Source organism: Mytilus trossulus, chromosome 3 (assembly GCF_036588685.1).
Source record: "Mytilus trossulus isolate FHL-02 chromosome 3, PNRI_Mtr1.1.1.hap1, whole genome shotgun sequence".
Classification (NCBI taxonomy): domain Eukaryota; kingdom Metazoa; phylum Mollusca; class Bivalvia; order Mytilida; family Mytilidae; genus Mytilus; species Mytilus trossulus.
In genome coordinates, this window is record NC_086375.1 from 63,831,493 (window position 1) to 63,842,036 (window position 10,544).

A 10,544-nucleotide genomic window follows, 5' to 3' on the forward strand; every position below is an offset into this window, starting at 1 on the left:
AGATTTCTAGAATTACGTACCTGAACACCAGAAACGAAAGACCTACGAATTCTAACTTGGGACGAGGATAACTTCAAAATTGGATAGTACGATCGGTGGGTTTTTCTGGGTCATGTTTGTAAGTTTTAAAAGTTACTTGATTCTATCACAGTGGCACTTTAAAACAATGATACATTGATACTGTCTGTAGTAGTGTTTAATCACTATTATTACTATTTTGAAATTAAAAAAAAATCTGTACTCTGTCACCATGTATATACTTAGCCACCTAACTTTAGTGTCTATCCTCAATTTGTAAGTTTTATAAAGTCCTATTTAACTGTTTAAAAAACTTTATGGGCAAACTCAAAACGATGAAATACAACATTTACATTTTATCTTTCTTAACCTTCAAGTTGCTTCACAAATAATTATCTGATTATTCTGCATACAATATTAGTCCTTCGAACATTGGCGTATTATGGTTACGTATATAGCAATGTGACTTTGCCCGTCCGTCCATTCGTCAATCCTTCATACGTAATAACTAAAATAACCTTTGAATCAATTCTCATACAACGTAAAGAGAACAGGGGCGGATCCGGCTATTTTAAAAAGGGGGGTTCCTAACCCAGGACAAAGGGGGGGGGGTTCCAATTACATGTCCCCATTTAAATGCATTGATCGTAAAAAAAGGGGGGTTCCAACCCCCGGAACCCCCCTCTGGATCCGCGCCTGCAGAACATTAGAATTGACAAAGATGAACTCCCGTTCGATTTTTCACTTTTTTACTACTTGTCATTCCAGAGTTAAGGACCTTTGACTCTAAGATTTATGGCAATGTTTCACAAATCGCTCACGAACTTAGTTATGCTCTACACATTGCGTTTGTGTGCCGAAGGCAATTAATAAATTCGAGAGGAAGCTCCATATTTTATTTTAATTTTTGTTTCGGTTTGTATTTCTAAAATAACGAAACTTAAACTGTAACATTTAGATTAATTTTGCATATATAAACGCGCACCCATTACAGTTTTCCTGGATTGATTTCCTAAAAACTTTTAAAATTACTTTATGAAGGAGGATTTTGATTTGTCGCTGTAGAGTTATGGGACTTGAACTGCAAAATCTAAGTGTTTGATTGAGTCAGTATTGTTCGATTGGGTCAATATATGCTTAAATGCCTTCAAAAAATCTTATTTTATTCTTGCTATGCTTTAAATTTGAACAATAGGAGCGGATCATGTGGTCTTTGCACACCTTAACATTGTGATTGTGGTCATGTTTACCTAAAAATAAATTTAATTTATTTAGAAAATTCCGCGGAAAAAATAAGCTTGCATAGCAAACTATTAATACGTATTGGACATTAAAAACATAAGTATTGACACATTATTATAGTACATTTGGGATGATAAGGGTATTCCTCATCGTGCAGTATCCTATTGTGGAAAGTTGTCACATTCTAGTCATTGACAATCATACCTCATACCAATAATTTTGCGATATAAATTTCTAAAATTCGAATCAATAAACAAATGAGCCTATTGGGAAATACAGTCAATTTATTACTTACATAGATGAAAAGATGATTTTGGTATAATATGGCGAAGTTATCAGGAATTAGATAAAATAGAATGGTACATATAAATGATTAATGCTACTAATATAAATGAAAAGGGTAACTCTTTTGTATCAGACAGATTTTTTTAATGCTCATTCAATGATGTCCATTAAAGAGCTACATATTTGAGTTGCAATGGAATTTTTACAATACATTCTAATATATAATAGTGTTATACATGCTTAGTTTATTTCCCATCAGTTTTAATAATGACTTTAACGGCTAAAATGCAAGTTACAAATTAAAGCAAAAAAGGAAAGAAAATTTCCGATTTTGACAAAAAATCTCAACGGTTGGGTCCTCTTTTATGAAAACACAACTTCTATTATGTTTTTCAAATCTATATAAATTATTTATGCTTTTTGAAAGGACATTTTTCCTTTTTTTCAATGGACATTTGCGCTTTTATAAAGAGACATTTGCGTTTTTCTATATGACATTTCCGCGTTAGAAACATAAGCTGTAATTTGTGCTTTTCATAGTTTCAAAGTTTATTAAAGAAAATTCAGCCGCAGAAGACTGCATAACAGGAGCATATTATACACAATGTAAATAACAACATCTTTCATATATACATACAGTATACATTTTTAAATTATAATACATCTTCAGAAATAAATCTTTGTTTTTTGCAATTTTCGGCAAGCATCTTTTGTACCTTTGGAACAAAAATTGACAGCTTAGACAGCTTATTATTATTACAATATTTAAACATGCCCAGTACTTTTTTAACATTTGGATATTTTAAATAATATGAAGGTATGAACTTCCCCCTTAAATCTTGAACTTCACAAGGTGGTACATAACACAACGGACGGAAATATCTGAAAAACCATCGCCTTTTAATCTTCTCAAACTATCAAATTTGTGTGTGTAAATTAGGGAGCTATCTTTTGATTTTTTATTTCAATAAAGTGTGTGGTTCGATTTATTTTTTTAACTTTTTATATTTTGTCAAAGGGTTTAAGTTAATATTTTGTCAAGAGTCTTAGTGCAGTCTAGGTGGCCGAGTGGTCTAGAGCAATGAGTGGCGGATCCAGAACTTTTTATAAGGAGGCCCACTGACTGACATAAAAGGGGAAGGGGGCCTCGCTGCAGTCATGCTCCAGTGATTTCCTATGTAACCAACCATTTTTTCCCAAGAAAGGGAGACCGGCCTTCCATGCCCCTGGATCGGCCTATGAATCGCGGACACAGTACAGGCTGTGTTGTCTCGATATCCCAATAGCTCGAAACCCGAGAAGGGAAGGAAAAAAAAGTGTCCGAATCTTTGGCCGTCATGTTTTGTCAGATGAAAACGCTTTAAATGAGGAGGATGGAAGAAAACTCCTTTACAACTATGACGCTTTCATCGGAGTCAACCCGAAAAGTAGGTACTTAATTCATTAAAAATAAAATATCGGTTTTCATATTCAAGTTGAAATCAGCCAAAATAAGTTTCTCGAACTATTCAGGCAGTAGAATGAACACAAGAGAAGAATAGTTTTTCATTTTTCTCGATAATGGTTAATTTTTAAATTGAAGCGGTTTGAAGAATTTTAGAACATAATTTCTTTATTCTATCAATTCAAATGTGTTTTTATTTATTTTTCAATTGGATACTAGTAAAGCACAAATCTATTTCTTATCTGTACGGGAGTACATGTACTTCCAAAGAACGTGTAAACATCTTCTTTTTTCTTTGGTAAGTAAGTTATTAAGATAACAGTTACTCTATCACAGATTAAAAGCGCTTATGTTCATCGTGTTATGAGCGCAAATGCCCTATCGTTTACTGGTCAATATGAGCGCAAATGCCCAATCGTTTACTGATCAATATAAGCGCAAATACCCTATCGTTTACTGATAATAAAAAAGCTCACACATTTGCACCCTTTGACATACAGCTGAATATTGTTTTATAAAAGTTAATGCTGTGTTTAAGAAAAAATTTGCAATAAATTGCAACGAAGTATGTAAACTTATGCCACACTACGACTTCTCTTTTCAATGTTATCTAAATTATTTTCGAAATGATTTTCTTCTTCATTTTGTACCAAAGATATATTTATGTAACCTTTCGTCAATGACTTTTCTGCGACCTTGAATAAATAAAACTTAGTAATTGAGCATGCGTATGTTCGTGTATCCGCCTAGCGGTAGTTGTCAACTCTTCATATTGTCGATAGTTATTGCTGGCATTGTAAAAAGTCATAATTTCCTCAGAATGTAAATGAATGTTCAACCTTAATCCGTTGGAGATGTACAGATTGATATCATTGCCTATTTATTAGCTGACATAGGGCATTGCATTAGCTTTCAGTAATGATAGATACACTTACATCGGTACATTTTGTGTCGTTTTATAAAATAAGGAAATGCGTTTTTATATAATTGACGATGTGACAATATCAAACAAAGTCTAAATAACATGAATTCTTGTGGTTTATTTTGTACGAGATTTTGTGATTGTTATGTTTTCCGGATCTGACGATTAGTCATCTGATTTTTACAGATTTATATGTGGTTTCTTTTTATGTCTTCCTGTTGCACCTATGTGACAAAAAAGCAGAAAAAAACCGATCACAAATGTGCTTTTAAAACTACATTATATTTTCTCTGTTCCGGTATCACATGTAGGACGTAGCAATAAACAGTTAGGAATGTGTTTTTTCACACTGAGTTACAATAATTGTACAATAAAATAAATAAGTTAGCTTCAATGTAGATTTATATGATTCAGAACATCAATATTGATTTTTTTTCATGTTTATAAGGTCATTTTTTTTCATCGCGATGACTTGGCGGTCATTCCGATGTATTGCTATCGCCTAGATTTCCATTATGTAAATTAGTTTTGAATTGTATTCGATCTATAAACATGATACATACGCGCACATAAACGAGTGCAACATAACATTCCTTATCGTTTGATATGTCATGAATACATCTCTTCAATGAATACTGATAAAAATATGTTTGTTTACAACATATATAAATTAATAATATGAAAATGTTTTGTAGTTAGATATAAGTGAAACATCATTAATAATATCTGTATTCAATACACACGTACCAAAAAATTGTGTTTAAGCATGCGGAAGAATATTTCAAGGGGTACAATCAAAATCACGGGATGGATATACACGCACCGGAAGTAACAGTCGAGCAGACCGCTTGAAAGGTAAGTAGTCGTATTTACTTGTTTATATCAATAAAATTTAATAAATAAGGTAGTGCACCGAATGTCGGATACTATCTAGTTTTATAATACACAATTATCCTTGCTGGAAAGCATGCAGTTAATGCTAACTCTTCGACACAGTTCCAAAATTTCACTAGATAACTGTGTCGAAGTGTTTGCCATAACTGCACGCATTTTAGCAAAACAATTGTGTTTTTTAAAACTACATACTATCCGACATTCGGTGTGCCAACTTATTAATGCCCGTGTCACACTGTCCCGATTTTTATATACGATGGACACTCGAATGCGAAAATTGTAAGTTCGTACGAAGTTGGTCCCGATCTCGTAAAAATATCAAAAAGTGACCGAAGCAAGTACGATGAATAACAAAGTCTTTACAATGGTGCCGAAATTATAAACGATAGCAAAAGATGGACATACGAAGGTTAACCGAAGACGGGTATTTAAGATTCATATCTCAGTCAAAGCCTACACGATGGATCACGAAGGTTACACGATGGATGACGAAGGCTATACGACGGATTACGATGATGGTGCGATGGCCATACGATGCCTAAAAGACTTAGTTTATTATCCCCTCGCCTACTACATGTAAGTTGCGTGTAGAACAAATTGTTATGGACACTCTAGAACCAAAATGCTCAATACTTGTTAAGGTGTTATCTGAAGCGCTTTTGACTTTAGAGTTCAAAGGTCAAGGTGACAGTGGCAGTTATAATATAAGGCAATATCACCCTTGTGGTCACTCTAAAACCAATATGCCTCAAAAGATTTTAACCACATTTGGTATATTGTTCCTCCTTTTAATGATCTAACATTTTTTACGTTCAAGGCCAAAGGTCAAGGTCATGCAGATGGACTTGTTTTTTCTCCTTCAAATAGCATAATACACAGGAAATTGGTTGCTCATTTTTTTAACTGCTGGTTCTAAAGACAATATTAAAGGTATTTCCAGTTACTGAATGTTTTGGTTGATTTCTAAAAAAAAATAGTTTATATGTATCAAATATATGCATATTCAATTTACCATTTTCTGCATGTGCCATATACAAATATAGTGTCCATATTTGTCCCAAATATGTTACATGCGAGGGGATGCCACGCTCGGCATTGCCTTGTTTGAACTGTAAAATGTGTGTACTAGTCTGATTAATCACTCATAATTATGCCCATGTTTACTGATCTATCTTAAAGGTTAAGTAATGGGTTCGTTGATCCCTTTTATTCAACTGAAAAGAGCTCTTTCCAGTATATTGAAGAATATCATAATAATATAGACAAAAGGAAGGATGAAGGATTTGAACAAATGCGGGAAAATATGACATATAGAAAACAAAATTGTTATGGAGTAAACATTCATGTGACAACAACTCAGACGATACATAAATTGATAAAAAAATCAGAATAATGAAGAAAAAGTTGGTTTCCCTATATACGTGTACCTGCAGTGTTGGTGTGCTAGGCGCGTTTATGATTTTCAATATGTAACTTGATTTGAAAATTTGACATGAAATAATATTCTACTTGTAAAAGTAAATCCTGAGCCTGTAATAGTTACTCTTCTTGTTCCATTTAAATTAATAGAAACAACGCTGTCGCCTTTCTTATTCTCATAGAATCATATGATATGAGCTCCATGTTTTGTGAACGTCTTTCTTAACTGTCGTATTAGATTGACCAGTGCATATCGCGCATGGCACTTTAAATGTTTTTTAGCGCGAAAATTAACTTACATTTAGCTGGATTTATTGCCGTCGTAGGTCCGTCTTGTCGCCTTCGTACTTTTATTCGATGGCAACACGACGGGATTACGAAGTCTTCACGAAGTCGTGTTGCCATCGTAAGACTTTCGGGTAGCTTCGTGATTTATTCGTGTAGACATCGTAATGTCAAAACTGCCCGATGGAAACGATGGAAACTCGAATGCAATACGATGTTCAAAGATGCATTCCCGGTGACATTACGATGGTGAGGATGGTGATACAAACTCAATACGAACCCTCAACATCGGACGTACCTTCTTGGATTTTTTAACATGTTAAAAAATTTAGAACCCTTCCCGAAGTTGTTCACGAAGGCTAGAAAAAGTGGCCGATGGTTCTACGATAGTTAAAGATGGCACTACGAATAGCCCGATCTGGATACGATCAGTCCCGATTTTGAAAATTTCCATAATCGTTTTGCAATCGGCGTAAAAATCGGGACAGTGTGACGCGGGCATAATCAAAATTTAATTGATAGAAACAAGAAAATGCAACTACTAACCTTTCAAGTGGCGAGTTCGACTGTAAGTTCCGGTGTGTGTATATCCATCACGTGATTTTGATTGTACCCCTTGTATTTCAAAGAACGTTTTGCGACAATACCGACAAGGATCGGTAACTCTGTAATTGTTTTGCGGGAAAATGTAAATGTCTACTCGTATCCAATCTTTTAGAAAAATCGATTTTTTTTTATTGAAAAGTGTCCACCATGCACTTGCATTACACTATTAATAGATTTGTAGAATAGAATGGTATACAAATGGATGGAAATCATATATACATGTAACTGTTGTTTTAATATAATATATAACAACAAACTGTGTATACTGATCTGTATCACTACAATATAATAGTTATAACGATGAAGTTGAATTTCCTGTCATTCTTTCATGATCCACGCACGAACTTGTCTCAGAAAAAATATGTCTCTGTTCATTAACCTCAGTTTCAGGTAAAGTGATATGTGATTTTCTTTTGACCATTCACATGTACTTGTGGTCATTCGATGTTCAGTACTTTGATTGTCTGAGTGAAAGTCCGTATTTTTTTATATCCGTACTGGTCATATGTCCAGAAAATATTTCGCTCGAACTTTTCGATGCAAATTGAATTGTATGATAAAAAATAGTTGAAACATATTTGCATGGTTTTTATAAATAAATACCACTGGTTTTGGAAAAGTTGTCACTGAAATGGATTGCAAATCTACTTTCGACCTAACCTTGAGAACACTTGGAATATTTTCATCTCTATTTTGACTACACTTTGTATCAAATAAATGCAGATTGTTGCCATGGACTGGTTACACGAATAAAAGGAGTTTATATTTGAATAAAACACATGACACAAGCAATAAGCTTAATCTGTTAGTAAGCAAGGAAAGAGTTAAGGTGGTTTAACATTATGAGTGCTATCTTAATTCTAGAGCATGTGGTCCATATGTTTTGGATGTACTAAAACGGCCGTCAGACTTCAGAAGAATCTCGAGTTACTGAACATTCTTCGTTTGCTAGTTTTTTTTCTATATATGAAACCTACCTCATCAATTTATTTTTTGAACACAATTTCAAATCGGTAGAAAGCTGATCTGGTTTGATCCTGTTTCTAACAGTAACATTGAAAGTCATGTGACCACCATATTTGGGCGTGTTTTGGGGCCATTTTCTTCAAATGAGACGAGTTGTATCAACTGAAATCATGTTATAAATACGTTATACACAACTGTAACATTGAGAATGGAAATGGGAAATGTGTCAAAGAGACAACAACCCGACCAAATAAAAAAACAACAGCAGAAGGTCACCAACAGGTCTTCAATGTAGCGAGAAATTCCCGCACCCGGAGGCGTCCTTCAGCTGGCCCCTAAACAAATATATACTAGTTCAGTGATAATGAACGCCATACTAATTTCCAAATTGTACACAAGAAACTTAAATTAAAATAATACAAGACTAACAAAGGCCAGAGGCTCCTGACTTCGGACAGGCGCAAAAATACGGCGGGGTTAAACATGTTTGTGATATCTCAACCCTCCCCCTATACCTCTAACCAATGTAGAAAAGTAAACGCATAACAATACGCACATTAAAATTCAGTTCAAGAGAAGTCCGAGTCTGATGTCAGAAGATGTAACCAAAGAAAATAAACAAAATGACAATAATACATAAATAACAACAGACTACTAGCAGTTAACTGACATGCCAGCTCCAGACTTCAATTAAACTGACTGAAAGATTATGATTTAATCATATGAACATCAGGCACAATCCTTCCCGTTAGGGGTTTAGTATCATACACTCTAAAAATTGTGTTTAGAGCCTAAACACTTTCCTAATCACATTTGTGAAACCGATTTTTGACATGTTTTAAATCTAAACATGTTTAATATTTAATGTGCTTACAGCCTAAACGTGTCAAGCTATAACGTGCTTAGACTGTAAACATGTTTAGATGTAAAGTTCTTAGACTAGAAACATGTTTTGCTAAAAAGTGTTTAGACTGGAAACATGTTTAGTTGTGAAGTGTTTTGAATGTAAACATGTTTAGACCATAAAGGGTCGTGACGAAACATGTTTATCGTTTTAGTGCGATAAGCCGTTACTTAGACCCCAATTAAACTAATATTCCGGAAGGATAGACTGTAAAACGTATGATAGCTCTCAAAACTACATGTTTTCATACCATCACAAAAGGAGCATACGTCTCAAACTAAGAAACTGAAATTTCCAAATCAAATTGATTTTGACTAAAACCTTTTCAACCTGAATGAGTATTTTCTTTAATTCAATTGTGGACATTCGACTATTGCATTTTTTCTTCATTTCAAATATTCATTAACCAGTCTAGAACTTTTGAAATGAAATAATTATTAATTATTATACGAATTCTAGGATTAAAAACAAAATTACAACATATGCATCAAAGGAATTTATGTAATTGTTTATTTCCAGTTTATCATTGAGCACAATCAAATATAAAATTATAAATTCATATCAACGTACATATACATTATATTGACCAATCAAAACAATTTGAAAATGTCCTGTTTTCATTTTACAAGTCAATATGAGCTTCTCCTTTCTAAGTACCTAACTGCTGGTCTCTGGCCTGAAAGATAGAAATATATTGATAAGCAACTAAGTAGAATTAATCTGAAAATATAAGTATACGAACTAAAACACCAAAAAGTAAATGCATGATTTAAGATCAAGATAACAACATTAGAACAATGGTATAAAAGCATAAATTTACTGATGAGTCAATCGATATTTTAATATAAAACTTCTTTTCATGCTAAATATCATTCATTTGATTAAATATATTTTTTTTTTAATCAAATACACTCCGGATTCTTACCTAGCAATATAGTTGCTACTGTGCATTATTTCCTCTTTTAGCATGTCAAGACAAATTATTTACTCTGCACTTCTCTCATCTGGAATAAAACAATACATATCAATAAAAATGTAAGAAAGCACAACCGCTTTATATAGTTATTGAAAAATAACAAGCATCTTTTTAATTATTTTGAGCAAACGTTGATTGGGCATTTAGGAAGTGCTTACTAAAACAAAGAACTCGATATGACACTGGTTTTGCGAATGACGCATTCGGCAGATTCCGCTTCACTTCATGTTCCATTATAATCTGCCGAGGAGTATACCAAATGAAAATTGTCCTCACAAACTCCTTTCCAAGAATATATATATAAAATAATAAGTGCTAGCTTGCATGATAGAACATTAAACAACTCTTATCTATCACAAGATAGTTTAAACACTAAAAGCTCTTACAAGCACTAGTTTCGTGGAATGGTTCCCCCTTTTTCTTCTCCTGCATTGACTATAATTAACGTACTTGTAAATAATACTTATAACTGTCAATAATCATTTAAAATTGGCAGTACAAAACAACAAGAGGCTCTCAAGAGCCTGAATCGCTCACCTGAATTTTTTTGGTTTAATCTCTCATCAATGATTATTTTGGCTTT